The sequence below is a fragment of the Chiloscyllium punctatum genome, chromosome 21, assembly GCF_047496795.1.
Source record: "Chiloscyllium punctatum isolate Juve2018m chromosome 21, sChiPun1.3, whole genome shotgun sequence".
NCBI classification, from domain to species: domain Eukaryota; kingdom Metazoa; phylum Chordata; class Chondrichthyes; order Orectolobiformes; family Hemiscylliidae; genus Chiloscyllium; species Chiloscyllium punctatum.
The window spans coordinates 48730354-48751773 of NC_092759.1; the positions used below are offsets into that span (position 1 = coordinate 48730354).

Genomic DNA, 21420 nt, shown 5'->3' on the forward strand with positions numbered 1-21420 from the left:
CTGTAGGCATTCCATGTTCCCTAATTGTGTTGCTTTAGCACATGTTCAGCCAGGGGAGAAAAGAGAGAAAAAACAGTCACGACCCAATCAGTGATTGATCCATTGTGCAACAACCAACAGATTCACTTTTGACTGAACTAGCTCCCATTTTCCCTACATTGGTAATGGTAGTACACAGCATTAGAGCGGGTTTTCATGTGTTGTTTTGGCCCCAGCATCCTTTCTCAACATGGACTACACTGGGACATAAAGAGATGATTAAAGACATGGATGGCGATGCCTAGAATGAAAAGAGGTCAGGAAGAATGGACAGCGTTTACTTGGAAACAGAGAAATGGAAAGGAAGCCAATATGTAGTGGGGGATAATGCCATTTGAAAAGACAAAGCGGGGTTTCATGGGATGGTGGAAAAGATGAATAGATCTTGTGGCGTGATACCAGGTAAAACTGATTTGTGTCCATATGGAAGGATTCCAAGCGATGTGAATTTGGTGAGAGTAAACAGTAGGGAAATTCCCTCATTCGGATGGATCTAAATCGAGAGTATAGAACTTGAAAACCAGCGATGAATGATAAAGAGAAGTTTGGAGCTCGCAATCCTTTTCCTTCAACAGCTATTGAACTCGAAAATGATTACTTTTTCTCAGGTAAAAATATTCAGAAACTGATTCTAAGCTATTAGTAAAGACGCATGCAGACACACAAGGAGTGAATTTCACCATAACAGTGAATCTGGGCGGTCAGGATGGGTACGCATTAGGTGAACACTCTCTAATTGGGTAAAGTTAATTGGAAAGAAATCTCATACCACCTTCAACTAAACACGACTAAGTATAGAATCAGCTGATTGTGAAGAAAGGTTTTGCAGCTTGTTCTACTTGAACTTCTATAAATTGTAAAAGAACTGAGCTGTTTGTGTTAGCTCAGCATTAAAGGGAAGCCGTGTAGCTCAGTCCGCTGCATAACTGGTTTATGACAAAAAGTGATGCCAACAGTGTGGGAATAATTCTCGCAATGTCTCAGCATACATTCAGGATCCTGATCTCCTCACTCAGATAATACTTCAGAAGATGGCGACAATCAAGGTGAAATTTTACTATCGTGAGTTGGAGCTGACCTGCCGATGTAATGCACCTTTATTCTTTCATCTGTTGCATTGGACAATTTGGCTGCAATCACAGAGAAGCGAGTGAGTTCATTTGCTGCTCACTCATCTCGCCCAAACATATCTAGTGACAAGACACGAAAAAATTCCTGTTTGAATTCTGTAATCTTCATAGCAGTACTTACAAACATCTTTGTAATTTCTATTCCAGTTTTTCTGATAACAGGCAAAATGTCCAATGAGATAAACCTATTAATTTTTGGATTGTTTTGCGAGTTTGTAGCAAAATTAGTAATATGAAAAGAGATAAACACCCTTTCCAGAATTTAACACAGCGCAAGCTCAGTGACATGAGAAACGTCATCGACTTCAAAAATCACCTCTGTATCTCCAGTGAGATGGATATTCACTCGAGGGGTCTTTTTGGCTGGTCTTAAGTTACTGAGGTATTTCCAAAGGACAGAACACTCCACAAAATCAGGTTTTTTTGAATAAATGCTGTTTTACTCAATGTTCTCTTGCAACTTTTAATTATATATGCTGACACACACATACATGCATGTACACACACACACACAGACACAGACACAGACACACACACACACACACACACACACACACACACACACACTCAGACACACACACACACACACAAAGTCGCACATTCGACGTGAAGAACATTCAAATGACCGACCATCCATTCCAAATATTCTGAATTCACACACACACGCACACACACGCGCGCACACATACACACATATGCATGCATATATATGTTCTTCCTGTAGAATGTTCTTCCTGTAGAATGTGCGAGCTAAGAGTTTTCAGTAATGTCCCTGACATTTGAATCTGCGGGAAGTGCACCCAAGTCCATCTCCTTGGCAACAGCTTTAGGGACCTGGAGCTGAACATTGGATCTTTCGGGAGTCTGAGGTTAATTGAGAGAAGTTATAGGGAGGCAGTTACACTTCAGGTACAAGGAAACGGTCGATGGGAGAAGAAAAGGGAACAGGCAGCCAGTGCAGGCATCCGCTTTGGCTGTGCCCATCTGTAACAAGCACACCATATGTGTTACTTTTTGTAGGAATCACCTACGAGGGGTAAACCATGTGGTACAGATCTCTGGCACAGTGTTGTCCCTGTGATCAGAAGAGGAGGGGAGAGGGGAGGAGAGCAATCATTATTGGGGACTACATAGTGAGGGGGACAGATTGCAGTTTCTGTGGGTACAGGGCAGGCTCATGATTGATGTGAGACCTCCAAGTTACCAGGGGTTGTGATGTCGCGCAGGGTGGTTTCTGGATCCTTAAGAGGGAGGGGGAACAGCCCGTGGTCATGTTTCACATACGCACTAACAACATATGTAATAAAAGTGATGTGGATGCATGGCAGAAATTCAGGGATCCAGGTTGACATCTTAGATCTAGATCAAACAGAGTTGTTCTCTCTGATTGGTTGCACATGCCACGTTATAGTGAGTGAAAGAATAGGGAGAGAGCAGAGGAAGACGTGGTTGTAATGATGGTACAGGTGATAGGGATTTGGATATCTGGATAGTTGGGGCTCATTCTGGAGTCGGTTGGACCTCAACAAACAGGATGGTCTTCACCTGAACCGGTAGGGTACCAATATCCTGAGTGGATAATTTTCTAAAGCTCCTCAGGAGGGTATAAACGAATTCAGCAGCAGAGTGCGAACCTGAGTGCGAAGCTGCTGTTTGCAGGAAGCTGTGAGTGGTTAGGGCATAAATAGGTTTTCGGTTTTGGGACTGAATGCTGGCAAGGATGAAAGTGGTTTGAAGTGTATCTACTTCACCGTTAGGAGCATCTGGGATAAAGCAAGTGTCATGGGTTGTTGACTGGGACTTCAATATTGTGGCAATTTCAGAGACATGATTGGAGCATTGAAAGGAATGGTTGTTCCTGGCACATCAGTTTCGACTTTTCAGTAAGAACAGGAAAGTCGTTACAGAGGGGGAGATGTGGCATTTTTATTCAAAGACAGTACAATGGCAGCAGAAAGGATATTTGGTGAGGACCCGACTGAATCTTCTGAATTAGAATGGGCGGAGATTAAAATCAGACAAGTAGGGGTCACCACCAAAATGTTCTAGAGATATGGAGGAAAAGATTGCAAAGATGATTCTGGGCAGGAACGGAAGTAACAGGGTAGTTGTAGTGGGGAAGTTTAATTTTCCAAATATTGATTGGAAATCTTATTGTTTGAGGAGCCCTGATTGGGCAGTCTTTGTCCAATGTGTGCAGGAGGGTTTCGTGACGCAGCATGCAGACAAGCCAACAAGAATCAAAAGCATATTGGATTTGGTACTTCTTAATGAAGCAAGTCAACTGTTCGATTTGGAGGTAAGTGAGCACTTTGGTGCGAGTGACCACCAGATGGGAAAGTAACCGCAGGGGTTTTGCACAGTTGAAATATGGATCTTGTTCAGGGAAGCTCTCATGCATGTCCTTGCTAAGTATGTGTGCGTGCAGGGGATATGAGGTTGAGACAGATAGCAATTTTTACTCAAAATGTTGAATTTCTTGCCAAGAGGGAGAAGGCGGTGCATGTAAACTTGAAATATGAAGACTGAGTTAGGGCACTTGAAAATTAAAAGCTAGCAAGGAAGGGGAAAAAGAGAGAGCTACTCAGAGCGAAGAGGGGTCATGAAATGTCTTTAGCTGGCAGGGTCATTTAAAACCCTGAAGTTTGTCATTTCAAGAATAAAAGAATATCTAGGATATGATTCGGGCCTGTCAGGAACAGCAGTAGGAAGTCATCAATGGATTCCGAGGATAGGAGAGGCGCTGAATGTATATTTTTCATAATATCTCAAATGAAAAAGACAATATTGTCGAAGAGAATTTTGAGATGCAATCTGTTAGAATAAACGAAATTGATATTCATAAATACGAATTATTAGCAATTCTTGAATGCCTGATAATAGATTTGTCCCCTGGGCTCGATGGGATGTATCCTAGAATTCTCAGGGAATCGTGGGAGGAGATTGCAGAACTTTTGACTACCAACTTTATTTCGTCAGTGTCGATGTGATTCGTGCGAGAAGACTCGAGTTCAGCAAATATTGTCCCCTTCTTCACGAAGGGGAGTATGGAGAACGCTGGTAATTATAGAACATGAGCCATATTTCCTTGTCGGTGAAGTTTTCGGAAAGATTAAGAGAGGTATGACTTATGATCACCAAAGAAGGAAGAAGTTTATTCGGTACATTCAACACGATTTTGTGAATAGCAGGTTGTGCCTCACAAACTTTGTTCAGCTCTTTGAAAAGGTCAACAAACAGGTGGATGAGAGTAAAGTGGTTAACGTGGTGGATATGGTTTTCATGAAGGCACGGTCGGCTGTTGCATAAAATAGAGAGACATGGGATTGAGGGTGATTTAGCAGTTTAGATCAGTAATTGGCTCGCTGAAAGGACACAGAGTATGGTAGTTAATGGAAAATATTCATCCTGGTGTTCAGTTACTCATGTTGTATCACAGTGGGCGGCACGGTGGCACAGTGGTTAGCACTGCTGCCTCACAGCGCCTGAGACCCAGGTTCAATTCTACGCCTCAGGCGGCTGACTGTGTGGAGTTTGCACGTTCTCCCCGTGTCTGCGTGGGTTTCCTCCGGGTGCTCCGGTTTCCTCCCACAGTCCAAAGATGTGCAGGCCAGGTGAATTGGCCAGGCTAAATTGTCCATAGTGTTACGTAAGGGGTAAATGTAGATGTATGGGTGGGTTGCGGGGCTTGTGGACTTGTGGGCCGACGGGCCTGTTTCCACACTGCAAGTAATCTAATTTAAAAGGTTCTTTTTTGGGTCCACGGATGCTTGTCACCTTTATAAATGAACTGGGTTCGGGCATGGGATGATGGATGAGTAAATTCGCAGAACACACTAAGTCGATGGAGTTGTCAACAGTGCCGAAATCTGCTGCAGTTTACAGAAGGACATGAATAATCTGCAGATCGGGGCTCAGAGGTGGCGTATGGAGGTTATTGTGGAAATGTGTTAGGTGATTTACTTTAGAATGAGCAACAAGAATAAAACGTTCTGGGCTAATTGTAATATTCTTGGAAGTTTAGATGACCAGAGCGATCTCGGCGTCCATGTATATAAAACACTGAATGTTAACACGCACCTTGATGGATTTGTTTGCAATGAGCACAGTGTGTTAGTTTTTATTGGGAGAGGGATTGAGTTTCAGGACCAAACGATCCCTTTGCAGCTCCAGAAATTTGTCTGTTACGGCCAAACTTGTCGATTTGCGTGCGGTTCTGGTCACCTCATTATAGGACGGATGTGAAAGCATTGGAAAGGTTGCAGACGAGATTTCCTCGGATGTTGCCTTCCGTGAAGGGAAGGTGTTACAACGAAAGGCTGAGGGACTTGAGGTTGTTTTTGATAGAGATAAGAAGTTTGAGATGTGAATTAATAGAGACATAAAAGATGATCAGTGGTTGCTGTATGGTGGACAGTGAAGGCCTTTTTCTACAAATGGTGAAGGTTGGCACAAGGGAACATCGATGTAATTTGAGGGTGATAGATGCCGTGGTAGATGCCTTTCTCAGAGAGTAGTAAGGGTGCAGAACGCCTTGCCTTCAACAGTCGTAGACTCACCAACCTTCAGGGCAATTAAATGATCATTGGATAAACTTACGGCTTATAATGTCAAAATGTTGGTCAGATAGACTTCAGATTGGTATCACAGGTCGGTGCAACATTAATGCCCAAAGCAATTTATTGCAGTGTAATATGCCGGGTTTGAACTGTTCTTCAGCTTGAAGTTGCAATCATCTCTGGTCACTATCAGTAAAACAAACACCTGGCAAGAATCCAATGCGCAACTTTGGCAGTTCATGTACTGCCATTCTGACATGCAAGTACAGCAAGCTAACTAATTGCACCACTGGATCTGCCATCTAATGATGACGAATGGCTCCTGATCTTACCACTGGGCTGCTCAACCCAATGACTCATTTTTTTCTGTTTATCTGCATTGAAACGCAGAGCAGAGGTGGTTATACTGATAATGGATCATCGATTATGAAACATCAGCTTCAGGAAAATGGCATACATAAATGTGGTGAAAATCGGTTTTATTGAATCCTGCGTACGTTTACCGTGGCTTCCTGCGTTGATCACAGGCCATGTTATGTGGCCATTGTACTGGGATTTTCCTTCTATCGGCTTCAATTCATCAGACAATTCGATTCACTGATATTTCACCAACTTCCTTTGGCTTGTTCATATGACACATCGACCCACACTGCACACAATATCAACAATGTTCAGCATACTACGTGCACGAGCACGTGGCATGGTTTTTATGCACAGTGAAGATTGAATAATTTTCTGCAAGGGCAAATTAAATTCAGTTTAATTAGTAAAGTCGCAAGAATCCAGAGTCAGATTCAAAATGTCAGAAATTCACGTTCATTACCTTGGCCAGAATTCCAGCCCAGCAAAGGGGAAATCTGCCCCTGAATCCCCAGCATCCATGCAATTGCTTGCTTCATGTGTCCACCTGGAAACGTATGTGAAGGAACATTCAGCCTAAAGCAGAACTTGTGAGAATCCTCCACTGTCTGATCTAAAGCTGAAACAAGAGCTGTCTATTCCAGGTGGGAGGGAAGCGAGGTGGAGGTGAAACGAAAATATTACTTGGCGTTTAATTCATAATGTCCTCATTGTGATTATTTTAAAAACTGGGCCAGAAATGGCACAGACACAAAGGAGCAGAAGGAGGCCATTCTTAACACCGATCCTGCCCCGCCACGTAATTAAATATCATCATGGCTGACACAACAATTTTATGTCTTTTTCCAGCCCATCCACACCATCGTGTTGCCTACTAGCTAACAGGCATTTATCGATCTCTACCATAATTAGACATCGATAATGTAAATCTGTGAGAAGAAAATGTGCCGTTTCGAGGCAGTTGGGTTTATGCATGAATATTACTGGTTTTGCAGCTGAGTCTGGTCTGACCACTTGGCAAAACATAAATTAAAACTCGACTCTGATGGGATTCGAACCCACAGCCTTTGAATAGCCAGCTGAACATTGATGCAGAAATCCAACGCGCTTTCCATTGCGCCACAGAACCGCGCCAGCAATCTGCTTTAAGCACACAAGTTTGCCTTTGACACATTGCGTTCAGGACACCCATTTTGCGCCTGTCTGTCCTCGTCACACTTTCTGGTACCTGGTCCTTATCCACTTGTGCTTTGGCTCATCGAGTGTTCGGCTACAGACTGCTGAAACGTTCTCATGACACTTACATTTGCCACATGTTCAGATAATGATTTCCAGATAATCAATACTCTATAGGTGAAAGTATTCTTGAGAAGTCTCCTCCTTGTCCCTTGTCTTTCAGTTATCTCACTCTGTTCCTTCCCAATACAGGCTTATCCCTGTCACACATCTCTATCCTCTTCATCAAGTGAGCACGTTAATCGGTTTCTCATTCAGCCTTCTTTGCGCTTAGATAAACATCCCCAGCCTAGCTCACGTACCTTCACAATGGGAGTGGTCAAGCCCTTGCCATTCTTTTCATCTCCTGTGAAATTCTCCTCCAGCAATCAGACGCTTCCAGTATCTGGCGATTACAATAGAAAAAAAAAGTTCTCAGAATAAAAGCCAAAAGGTCTGAACAAAATCAGCAGTTCTTGGCCATCTCTGATGAGAAAGGAAAGTTAACTCTTCGAGTCCAATGATCCGTCTTCGGAACTGATGGGAAGGGCGGATGGGTGAAGAATGTGTAAGAGGGCGGACGGTTTCTAAAATGATTGAACTCGATGTTGGGTCCTAATGTTTGCATGGTCTGTCGGTAGAAAATGAGTTGCGTGTCTTCCAGCTTGTGTTGTGTCGTGAAGGAGCACTGCAGCAGACCAGAGATTGAAATGATGGTCTGGGAACACAGTGTCTCGATTAGAGTGGTGCTGGAAAAGCACAGCAGTTCAGGCAACATCTGAGGAGCAGTAAAATCGACGTTTCGGGCAACAGCCCTTCATCAGGGATACAGGCAGAGAGCCAGAAGGGTGGGAACACATTGTAATGTTGAAGTACAGGAGACTGGAAGATCGGGATAGTTTTTTGTTGATTCTGGACAGAACGTAAGTGATCTCAGCTTTGTCACCGATTCTGTTTTCCTCTCTCCATTGGAGGGAGGACACCTTCTGAGCAGGAAATACAGTTGCCTCGATTAAATGAAGTGTAGACAAATCTCTGGAAGATGTGACGAGAAGCTTCACAGTAAGGAGAGATATCGGAAACCAGCAGGAAATGTAACTTACAACATAGAACTTTACAATGCAGTACAGGCACTTCGGCCCTGGCTGTTGCCGTGACCTGTAAAATAATGTGATGTCCATTGTAATGGAAAATTAACATTTATCTTGAAACCAATAAAAGCACAGGGAAACAAATAATTACGTACCTTACTTTGCAGAGGCAAGTGTTGCAGACAGACTGAAAAAAAATGTTAAGTTAAGCCGAAATAATAGCAGACTTACAAGACCAGTAAACGACCATATCAACAGTCAAGGAATGAGAAAAAAACCCTCCGTATCTGGAAAGTAACTCGAATGTTTCAGGCCCCTGAACTTGAGGTGTTGATAAGAAGAAGCGAATTCTAGGATCAAGGGAAACTGTATTATTTGTGGAAGGTGAGCTATTTACCTTTTTGGGAGATACATGAGCAACATGTTCAGCCCTTAAATCAAGGCAGTTGAGAGAGTCGACGTCGTGGGTGCATCAGGAGTCGTGTTACGAAAGAGCTTAACCGCACCCCTATTGTGTGGAACCAGTAATGGTGAAACATTCCAATTCTCATTACTATTGTCGGAAATCTGTCCTTTAAATCAGATGGCTCGCGATCATAGGCTTGCAGGTAATACGAAAAGAAGGTTTACCAGCGCAAGCTGTAAATTACGACTCACCACCCCGATGCATGTCTATGAGTGGCGATTAAGCCAGAAAACCATAGGTTCAGTAAGCGATTCGCTCGCCCAGCAATCAAGTAACCTTGTTAATTCCATTAACACAGATTTTCTTGCTGGGGATATGCTGCACTGCACAGCACACATACACCGTGATGGCCCTTACAAATCATATGAGAAGGATTGTTTGAGGAGATTGGTTAAACCAGTTCAGTTAGTATTGTGCGAAGTTTATTGGAATGATCACAGATGTGCAGTCAGTGTAAACCTATCCAAAGTATCTTTTGATGTGGAAGGCACCATTCCTCACGTACCATTGGCGAAGGTATCCAGCAAGAGGTGGCAGGATTTGAGACAATGGGTACTGCAGGCACAAAAAAAACGAAAGGTTGTGTCTTCAGCGACGATGTGCGTATCTGATTCCATGCAGATATAAGGACAGATATGAAGAAACCAAATTGGCTAACTCAGGCAGACAAAGCAGTCCAGGTAACCCCCTCCAAGAGGGTAGCCTGTCAATTAGCTCTGGAAGATGTCTCGGACCCAAGATTAAGAAGGGTCCCTACTGAGTGCAGGTCAAAAGGCAAACGTGATGTGGGGTTCATACGAAGCTGTGAACCCACAAGAATAGCCCCGAAGTCTGAGTATGTCCATGCAGAACACAAAACTCGTTAAAACCCGAGGCTGTCAAAGGATACTACATTGAATCCCTCCTGAAGGCTTGAGTGATAATTCCCTGTGGATAATCATCGGCGAGAGCCCCCATTTTTCTGGTCAAAAAGGCAAACATTCCAGGTGAATCAGGGAAACGGAGCTTTGTTCCAGACATGCTGGTAGTGAATTATGCTGTTGTTCAGTCCGCCCCAAATGTTCCTAATCCTTGTACTATATTAGCTCAAATTCCACCTGACAGTAAGTGGTTCAATGCTATGGATTTAGCAAATGTCTTCTTTAGTGTACCGGTACACCCAGAAAGTCACTTCTGGTTCACTTTTCCACTCAAAGGCAAATCATGTACATTCAAGCAACTTTGTCAAGATTACTGTGAGTCCCCCACCATAATTAATAGGGCTCGATGCTGGAGTCTGGAGATTCTTGTTTTAACCCAGGGGTCAGCGATTCTGCAGTATGTACACGAATGCTTAACAGCAGCACCAACAGAGGAACAATGTGAGAAAGATACGCTTCCGTTGCTCTGCCATCTAGCCAGGAATGGGCACAAAGCTATTTTCGCAAAATTACAATTTTTGAAACAACAGGGGAAGTTCTTAGGTCACTTCTTTCTGAACAATGGAAGGCCATTGGTCAAACAAAGTTCAAGCAATCCAGCAATTTCCAAAGCCTCAGACGAAGAAACAATTGCTATTCTTTTTGGTCATGCGCTCCTACTGTAGAATGTTTATCCCACATTACACAACCCTTGAGGCCCCGCTAAATGAAATTTTCAATGGCTAAGATTTGCAGAACCAGAGACCGTAGCAGTTGAATTGAAAATGGCGCTCCAAACCACACCTAAACTGGGGATTCCGATCCAAACAAGCCTTTTATACAAACGGTAGATGCATGACATCTGTGCTGATGCAGGATAATGTGGGAAAATTGATGCAGGTAGCTTACATTTTGCTTAAACTTAGACCCCGTAGCGGCAGGATTGCCGATATGCCTGCGAGTCATGGCTGCAGCTGAAATGGTTTGTTGTAGCGTCCAGGGGCACAGTCGGCTTTGGAGAATTAACCCTACTGTTCCCACATGCATCCTTACTATTTTCCGAGCAAAACACAGCACACATGTCGGCTCAGAAACAATACTGTGCTATTGGAGATGCCTAACATGACAATAACGAGATGTAACGTCCGTAATGCTGCTAGCCTTATCGCCGCAACAGGAGACGGAGACCCACATGAATGTGTCGCTGTAACTAATAAAATTTGCAACCCAGACCAGACGTGTATGATTCACAAAATCAGAATCAGGATATGGCTTTTTTTGTGAAAAGGTCAGCATTCAGGAGCAAACGGACAGGCCAGACTTGTGTTTGGTATACTGTAGTAACTACCCATGAGGTAGTCAAAGCAGAATCACTCCATTGTCATCTGTCAGCTCAAGCAGCAGAGCTGATTGCCTTGACTGAGACGTAAATTGGCTGAGTGAAGGATAGTGAATATTTATGCCGATAGCAAATATGCATACGGGGTTGTACATAATTGTGGAAGTCTATGGAAACACAGGGGCTTCTTGACCTACTCTGGAAAGCCCAAAATACACCGTGGCATGACTTCTGAGCTTCTGGAAGCGGCCCTACCGCCTAAATCATTCGCTGTCTGTAAATGTGAAGCCCACACAAAAAAGTACGATTCCCGTTCTCAAGGCAATGCGAATACAAACTCAGCGGGAAGGACGGCAGCCCAGAAGCCGCCAAGTGATCAGTTAACATGTGTATGTCAAATATTTGTAATCCAAAGCAGACTTATGGGAGGTCGAGTTGCAGGCCACGCCGAAGGGCAAGCGTGAATGGACAATGGCAGGGTGCAGAATGAGGGAATGGATGTGGTGTGGCCCCATTGGAAAACCCTGTTTACTGTGATCATTATCCCCATTCCATGCCAATTAACACACAGTGAGGACCATGTGTCAAAACGGGGGGATATAGCGAATAAAGTGGAATGATTTTATTTTGATATGTAATTTGGTTTCCGTGGTCGAATCTGTAACTCCTCTTCTGTCATGGTGCAAAATAATTTTCCAAGGATCATCTTAGTCAGTCCGGGACTGAGGTTTAGAAAAGAACAAATATTTCTGATTTTTTTGGAGCTTGCTGTGTTTACATTCTCCCCGCCTCACTCGATATAGAAGGACTTATAAACTCCATTCCTGTCAGTCCAGGTGAGACACTTTGTGAATCGGGTAGATTCATTGGCAAAGAAAAGATATTTATCCCCATGAAGCTTCCTTTCATCCTCTGTCTGCCCATTCATTCAATTTGATCACTGCTGTTCTGAAAAATTTCACCTCTGCTCTCCTGTTGTTCTTCTGTAATTCGAGAGAATCTCGAAACGAATCCCAACATCATATCAATTTTCGGTTGTTTATGTTACATCAATGATCAGACCAGAACAAGCTAGCAGGAAATTGAATAACACAAAAAAAGATTTCAAAAATTCCTTCCAGAAAATTAACCGACTGCAGAGTCAGAAATTGAGAAATGTCAGAGTGCACTGATATTTCGCCCATTTCACAATGCACAGATACTCCTAGAAGAGTTCAGTCTTTGCAAAATGTTTATTTATAATTGTGACAATTCCCTGGGGCAGATCCTCCCTCAATGCACAAAAATGTATGCTGCCAAAAACTATTTCAGTTCAGATTAAAATCGCTCAGATTAAAATTGCTTTCCATCAATCCAAAGTTTCCTGCGCCATGTCAATTGAAGTGTATCCAGATGAGGTTAGAACTCCCAGCCTCTTCTCCCACAGCTCCCTATTCCATGTCAGCAGAAGTTGCTCCGGTCTAGTTTGGAGCTCCCAGCCTGGGCGTTTCACGCGCCTCTCTGCCTTCATAAAGGACTGCATGCTCACGGACTTGATCACTGGCAGAAAGAGTAGAGATTCACGCGTTCATTCCACTCTCAATTTCCGATCGGATCTTCGCCACTGCGTCACTAAATTTCTCTGATTCCAGGCCTGGAAACCGGTGTGATTGAAGTGTGCAAGCGTAGTTACTACCTTGTCTCGAGGCACTGGTAAAGTAACGATGTGAAACATCGTTGTTATTGAAACTTACATTTCAACAATTTGTGTGCTACGCCTGTACATTTCATCTTTTCTTGAAATCTATCGAACTCAGTCTTCAACATTCTCAATGATGGAATCTCCAAAGCCACTGAGGACATCGAAGATGACGATACAACCCAATCTCAGTAGGTTATCTTCTTGTGCATGTGGTGTTGTTCCTCGCCAATCTCAGCCATTGCATTTATTTCATTTACGGTTGGTTATTTTTTCATCTGATCGTATAGTGGCTCGTCCTCTGCAGTGTGGCCGCAGCAACGTCCATTCAAATCCGAGTATCAGTAATGCGCAATTGTTCCGTGTTACTCCACAAAACCCTTCCAAAACAAACGCAGAAAGGAAACAATCAATTTTCAAAGTTAAAATGCTCTTGAAGGTGATGATTTTTTTTCTTCAAACTTTATCTGCACCCAATCTCGGCGAAGTTTCTCCCTTTCACAAGCACTATTCTTCCTTTCCCTCCCTCCTCCCATGTCACTGGGACATTGCACAAACTAACGTTCACTTTCACATTGACACCGTTAAGTTAGTGCTGCAGCTGTCACTCTTGTTAGGTGAACGTGCCCCAATACCACCATGAGGAGCTTTAAACCCACTTACTGCAATCAGATAATGTGGTTGGGTTATCAATCCTCACGTAAAGTGTTGATTTGCATGGACCAGAGTTCATTGGGGCACCTGTTCATGAAGAGGACACAGAACGGTATCGAGGAAAAGAGACTTTATTGGAAAAGACCAATGTTTCTGAATTCCCCACATTTATTTCAAGTGTTTATTCGTCTCTCGCTGGGGTGTTATGTACAATTCTGCAATTCACATAAAATAAGCGAAATGACAGCTGTGGAAACGGTGCAGAAGTGATTTGCCAATATATTGTCTGGATTGAAGAACTTCAGCTATGAAAGAGTTTAGACAGACTGGCCTTGCTTTTGTGAGAGCAGGAGAGATTGAGAGGAAACAGTATTGAGATGTAGGAAATAATGAGGGGAATGGATTGGGTACACTTAATGAAAAATTTGTCGATGATGAATGGATCAATCAATCATAGATTTAAAACAAGATTCATAAATGTCCGAGTAGCTCTACATAAACAAAATTTATCAGCTAGCGAGTGGTTGGAATCTGGACATCACTGTCTGTATATGTCAGAGCGGCAGAAATTCTAATAACCTTCAGAGATACTTAACTGTGAATTTGTAATGCTTGAGACATACAATGTTAAATGATGGAAAATGGGATGAGGATAATCAAGCAGGTGTCATTGACAAGAGCATGCACAAGTAGCTTGCAGGCTCAGTTAGCTCTGACATCCACTGTGTGGCGTTTGGTAACCTCAGTTGTCACGTGAGAGGCCAGGGTTCATTTTCTGGCTGGGGCATCTCTGACCGTTTCAGGGTTTCAAGGTTTGTGTAAAGATCTTCAGTTCCGGTGAAGGGTGTAGATGGTGTGGGGATATTCGGTGGTTTTGGGAAGTTGGTTTGCGGCCGTTTCCTCCCCTCTCTCTGTGATATCCTCAAGGCAGATGAAACTCGTGTGAAGCGCTGCTGTCCTGCAGCGTTTCGAATTACTTTGATTTATTTCCCACTGCTTTAATTTGCTGGGTCTTGTCGTTCTTTGCATGTCCCAGTATGTTGGGTCCAGATCAACATGTTTTTTGATGGAGTCATTGGATGAGTCTCGTTATTCTAGAAATTCTCTGGCCGCCCTCTGTTTAGCTGGCACTAATATTTTTGTGTTGTCCCAATCGAATTTGTTGTCCTCGTCATCGCTGTGCATTGCTACTCGGAACAGTCAGTGGTGTTGTTTAGTGGATCCTCCAGAAATATTTTGCAACAGCAGATATTCCCGCAGATTCATTGTCAAAACCAACGCCAGGAGGACATGCCATTACCCAACAAATGAAGCTCTCTACATTATAGGTAAAAGTATGTCTCAGCATTTACACCCAGACTCCTCTGGCCACTAGGATGTATGAGACAGCATAAACCAAAAGACACATTTGACAACAACTCACCAAAATTAGACCAAATACCCATCAAACGCAGGACAAATTTGGGCAAACAATGTTGCATGTATTGACAGCAGGAATCATTATAAAGGACAGACAACTCACGATACGCATTCTTTAAGATCAACTTGACACAAAACACCACTGCCAGGTGTCCGCAGTAGGTTGACTCATGGCACTGAGTGTCGCTGATTCCGTGGCTGGAAGCTTGGAATGTTTGACAGTCTGCAGCAATGGAGAATGTGTTGCTGGAAAGGTAGAGCAGATTAGGCAGCATCCAAGAAGCAGGAGAATGGATGTTTCTGACATGAATACTTCATCAGGCATTCAGCCAAATCGTCGATTCTGCTACTCCTCGGATGCTGCCTGACTTTCTGTGCTTTCCAGCACCATACTCTCGACTCTGATCTCCAGGATCTACAGTTGTCACTTTCTCCTCCGTCTGCACCATTAGTTCGCTCCTTGTGTGAGGGAACTGTTGATATCACCAATGTAAAATTCGTTTGCTGATTAAGAAATACAACCAGCTCCGCAGCACAAAAGAGTGTCCCTGTTGTTTTGAGTTTCCTGGCTGTACAATATATGCTTCTGTGATCGCACAGTTGGCAGTACTGTGGGGAGCGTCTGCAGTTATCTGCATTTAAATCCTAGATGCTATTGATGCTGTTTGATTTGTTCTTGATGTGTGCAACAGTAACACAGTGACAGATCAATTAATATTGCAAGTAAATATCGAGGTTTCTGTGACATTTGATCAGAGATTACCGAGATTCAGGAGAAATGAATGTTGATTCTTTCTGGTCGTGATGACGAACAACCAGAGAAATAAGTCACCAGGGGGTATAGCTTACAAGGGCACTCACAGTAGCCAAAATGCGAAATAAAACGTACAAAATGACGAAGACAGATGAAGGATGAGAGTAATCGTGGGTAATCTGACTTCCACTCCCCAGCTCCCCTATTTCCCACACCCAACCCTATTGTAAACAAATGTTAGAGAACCATAAACATCAATGTCGTCCATTGGAACGATCCGAGTCTTTTCTAAATTTTCGATTCGGCTATTACTTTCAGTTACTTTTTTTCTTTCCTGGGAAACCATCTTTCATTGTTAGCAATCGGAAAGGAAGTCATCCTTTTTGTCAGGGAAATAATATGATACTAAACTTTGTTTGTGCCATAAGATTCCTCTGTGTCACACGTTTCTTCAACTTGCTCTCGATTTTAATAGTACTCTGTCTTTTGACGCTTCTGACCAACGTGCATGTCCTCATAATCCGAACATGTAACTGCATCTGACAAGTTTTTCCCCACTAACCCAATCTATCTATATGCCTATGCATATTGCCACGATCTCATCATAACATGCTCTCCCACGCGTGTGTATTGTCAGCAAATTTGGACACATTTCACTCTGCCACTTGCTCAATGTTATTAACAGAGAGATAATTGAAGCCTTGAATATGACCAGTCTTGAAAGGCCTCTGCTGTAAATGCTTCTACATACTTGCTACTCTCTGAATGTGAGAACATCCTCTTCATTTATTTCATAACTCTGTAACCCCTTCCCCTGAGATTGGGATCTCCGGTCCTTCACTATTCTGGATATAACGTAGAGCAGAACAAACTTTTAAAGTAAAACATACTCTCACTGCTGTCTCCAGTGCCAGTTCTGAGTTTTCTTTTTTGACCTCTGTTTGAACAAACTGTCCTGATTCGCACATTATTATTGACAATGACACATCTGCTTCACAGGTGCTTCAGTGCCTGTGATTGGAGTGGAGCTGAAAGGCGCGATAAACGTGTATCTTTTTTCACTCGACCATTGCCATATTATTAATCTCTCTGCTCATGAAAATGGATCCTTCATATCCATTCTATCTCTCATCAATACCGAGCATGTTTCCCTCACAGTTGATTTTAAATGTTTTCTTGTTGGATGAGTTATCTCTGCATCTCCAGAAACACCGTCTCAACAACTCGATATGTTCAGAGGCTGCTCATTTCTTGACATACAGGAAACTTGCGTTCGGAACCAGAAACGGACCTGACTCAAAACGTTATCTCTGTCTCTCTATCAACAGATGATAAAAAAAACGCATGGGATATATGTAGGTTTCACTGAGTCTATTTGAAACAAGTTATGTTTTTCCATTAAACGTTTTCACTCCTCGTCCTCTGGTCTATTGCCCTGATCAGAGGCAGCAGTTCCTTCTGACCATTAACCCGCCCATCCTCAGTTCTTTCTCCCACATCATTATAAACGTCCCCAATGAATCTCCCATTAATCTTCTTTGCTCCAAACAAAACATTCCCTGAGTCGTGAATCTCTCCACAAAAGAAGGTTTATTTATCTCTGGGAATAGTGCAAAGCAGAGAATTGTCAAAAGATTCTGGGGAAATGGTGCCAATTCTCATGTGGGAAAACTGTCAACAAGCAAAACAGAAATCCCAGCCTCGAACTTTGTGAATCTTTCGAAATTCCTTTGGACGCGGATTCAGTGGAAACTGAAGGGTGAACTGGCCGACAGGGCAGAGACAGTTCAGAAATCTTTACTTTCTTTCGGAGGCCAGTACTTTGACTCTGATGTACTCCAGACATGAACTGATCAGTGATATTGAAGGGTTCTCGTCTCAGCTCCAGGGCAATTAGAAAACGCGGGAACAGATAGGACACTGAATGGCTGGAAGTGAGATGATCCCTGTAGGAGGATAACTGATTTCCGGTGTCGTGTACTTGAAGAGTACTTGTACTCTGCTTTCTTGTTTGAAATTCAAATCGCAGGATAAGGTGAAATGCAGATAACTCAGGTAAGGAACGTTAGTAATCTGCAACCAACCCCCTGTTAGGATGGAAAAGGCTGAAGACTCCAAAGCAGGTTAGACCCATTTAGTTGTACACTTCCATTACTGAATATGTTTGCACCTCTGAAAAATGTGACGCCAAATGAGATAAGAACAGTTCAGGGGAATGGAGCAGACTTAGTGGGCCAAAGGTCATTTTTGTGCTAGACACTTCCATGGCCAACTGCAAGGTGGACAGTTTGTGAAGTAAAACGTTACACATGAGAAGCGTGTTGGACTATTTCAGCTCAGTATCCACTTCATATCACGGCTCACTGCAATGATGCACATTTTCTGCGAAGTGCCTTGTATTCCACTTACAGCTGCTTTTCTCCGGAGAAACTTGTAGACATAAAGCACATGGAGTGGGGAGAATCCTGACGACTCTATCACTCTCGGGGAGTGTGCCTGTGTGACTGCCTCTGTATGTGAACATGAGAATAAGTTCCCCAAAGGGGTTTCAACATTATGACCAGGTCAACCATCAGTACCATTGTTATATCATTTAAGATCACAGAGAGAATCTCATTGCTGCAAACCGGGACGAGAATTGATGGATGCCTGATATCGTGCGCTTCACGATGGACGAATGGCCCTTCTCCACTCCTCTCCCACACGCTTCCAGGCCAGAGAGAAACTGACCTGACGAGAAAATCGCTTCACAACCTTCTACTACCAATTTTGCAACCTTACTTCTATCTTGCCACCTAAATCATTTATTTAAATGTAAAAGAATGAATATGTGCTCAGCCAATGGGACACATTTGGATACAGTCCTCCAGTCTGAAAACTACCCTGCACCACCATTCTCAGCATCCTGCTATTGAAATAATTATATATGTAATTGGAATCCTTACATTTAACTCTATGTGATCTAACTTTATGAATTAGTCAACCATGTGGAACCGTGAAAAAGCTTTTATAAAAGCCCAAGTGAGCAAACTCTACCACTTTGTCCTCATTGATCTTCTTGGTTACACCCTCAAAAAACTCAATCAATTTTGTGCAAACCCATGCTGATTATCCCGATTCATTCCTTGTATCTAAACATTCATATAAATCCTATCGTTTAGAATTGCACCAAACAACTTACCCACGACCATAACCAGACTCAAACGTCTATCACTCCCAACCTTCTCCATGAACTCCTTTATAAATAAAAGCACATTAGCCATCCCCGGTCATTCGGCGCCCCATTCGTCGTAATAGATGATAAGAATATTTCTACGAAAGGCCCAAAGGTTTCATTCCCTAACTTCCCACAAGTTTGCAGTATACAGGAGATCAGATCCCAGAGAAATATCCAACTTTATATTTTGCAGGTCGTCCAGCCCTTTCGCTTTTCAACGTGAACTACTTTCAAAACATCAATATTTACTTGCACCAGTTATTTCGTTCTCCATGGTGTAAACTGACGCGAACTGAACATATATCTCTCTCAATCTGCTGAGGTTCAAGACAAAGGTGAGCACTTTCATTTTAAAGAAGTCCTATTTGCTCTCAAATTCTTAATTACTTGTATAAAATCTTTAGACAATACTTAACTTTATGTTCTGATGACATCTCATATCCTCGATTCACCTTTATGATGTCCTCCTTAAGAATGCACCTCCACTCCTTATATCGTTCAAGAGATTCACTTGAAACCATGTGTTTATATGGAAGCTGTCACCTCCGTTATAAAATTATTATGACAAGGCCTAAATCCCTGTGATCCACGTTGTTCTAATGGAATACCTAAAATGTGGAAACAGGCCATTCGGTCCAAGAAGCCCCCACTAATCCGGCGAAGGGAAACACACACAAACTCACATCTCCACACGATTCCTGTAACTCTGCATTTCCCATGACCAAAGAACGTCAGCCACACATCTTTAGTCTGGGGAGGAATGTGCAAACTCCAAAGACAGAGTCGTCCAAAGTAGATATTGAACCAACATCGCTGATGCCGCAAGACATTAGTACTCACCACTGAGTTAGCCATTATAAACCTCCTATCCACCACTCAAAATATGTCATCACTTTGATATGGGGCCTAGACCTGTTCTTAATGTTCCAAATGCATCTGTCCAGCGCATCCTATTGACTGAGGTGTAAATCTCTGCCCGTGCTTTCCTATTCGCTTGAACTGAACGCCTGCATTGTATTTGCCTTCCTAAACACAAACTGAAAGTGTATGTTAAACATAAGAGAAAATTGAGCTTTGAATTCTTTCTGCTTTCAGAAAATTGTCTATGTCTCTACTCTTAACACCAAACATATGACCTCACAATTTTCCACAAAGTATCGCAACTGCAAGTATTTTTTTCAAAGCACTCAGTCCGTTCAAGTCATTCTGCAGCATGTCCGCTTCATAAATAAGATTTGGCCTTCCACCTATCATTGTGTCTTCTTCAAATGGAGCAACAACACCCTGAGTTCCTTGGAATGTATCCTTCATACATAATGTGAATAGCTGTGTTGCCAACACTGACTCCTGCTGAACTCCACTAGTCACGGGCTGCCATCCTAGAGAAGACCTCTTTACCCAACTGTCTGCCTTCTGCCAGTCAGCCAAGCCTCAATCCATGGTCTCTTATTAGCAGTTTGCCGTACTGCACCTTGACATATGCCTGGGGAAATTCAAGCTGGTCACCTCCACATGCTTGACTTCATCGAACTTGCTCATTACCTACTCAAAGCATTCTAATATATTTGTCAGACTTGATTTCTTCCTGAAAACCTGTACTGATGGTTCACGTACTCTGTAATCCCAACCTTCCAATGACCTTTGATACCGTGTTTAACACAAAGCTGATTTATTTGATTGTTACCTATAATATTCCAATTTTGATTTCAGACCTGAATGTGAAGAACAACAACGTTCAATTGCTTTTGAGATATGTAAACACTACGCTGTCTCAGTAGGGTCGATGCGTGAGTGAATTCCTTCCCTCAGTGGGATCCTTTATTCTCTCAGCAGGGTCGATGAGTGACCTAACTGTTCTGCTCACATGGAGCAGGCAAATGCTTGCTGCCAACGGCAAACCAGATGGTGTACTGAGAGTTGAGATGATCGCTTGAACCTATCCCTGAAATAAATACACTTGAAACGTCTCTCACAATACGAAAATAACAATGGGAAATCAGTTCTACAGAGACTAGAGAGCACATCCCTCAGGCTACATATTTGATAGGTCTCTCCACAATGTGATGACGAACTGTCCCCAGGAACGTTTATGATTATTAATGTCCTTATTCAGTGTGAACACGTTGATCACACGGAAGTATTCAGGAACATGTGCAGCACTTCCCGCAGTCATGCCATTTAGAAAGACCTGTGAATATTGCGAGAAAGGTGATGAGACATCCGGTCGCTCGAACTTTACAGCACGGTCTGACAGATTTGGAATTGGAAAGGTCTCTATTCGGGGTGAGCATATGGGTCAGACGTCAGGTCTCTATATATCTTAATGGACTCTTATTAATGTGAGCATATTTCTCAGAGAGGTTTGATAACATTTTCCAAAGTCCGGAGAGAAAAAAGGTTTCTCATTCGTATGAGCGTGGTGTTCGTTTCTCCAATCGCTGGACGTTTTAAAGCATTTTCCGCAGTTCAGACAATGAAATGGTTTCTCATCATTTTGAACGAGCAGGAGTTGCAGCAGGTCAGAGACAGAGTGAATCCCTTCCCACACTCTGAGCAGGTGAATCGTTTGTTCTTGGTATCATTGCGTCCATGGGAATTCA

The 21420-nt window shown here is 42.9% G+C and overlaps 1 non-coding gene across 1 annotated transcript; it reads right to left on the reverse strand.

Moving 5' to 3' along the window:
* Positions 1-7125: 7125 nt before the first annotated feature.
* On the reverse strand, positions 7126-7217 carry trnar-ucu (transfer RNA arginine (anticodon UCU)). The gene is given in 2 exon segments: positions 7126-7161; positions 7181-7217. It is a non-coding gene; the product is annotated as a tRNA-Arg (tRNA).
* Positions 7218-21420: the final 14203 nt, after the last annotated feature.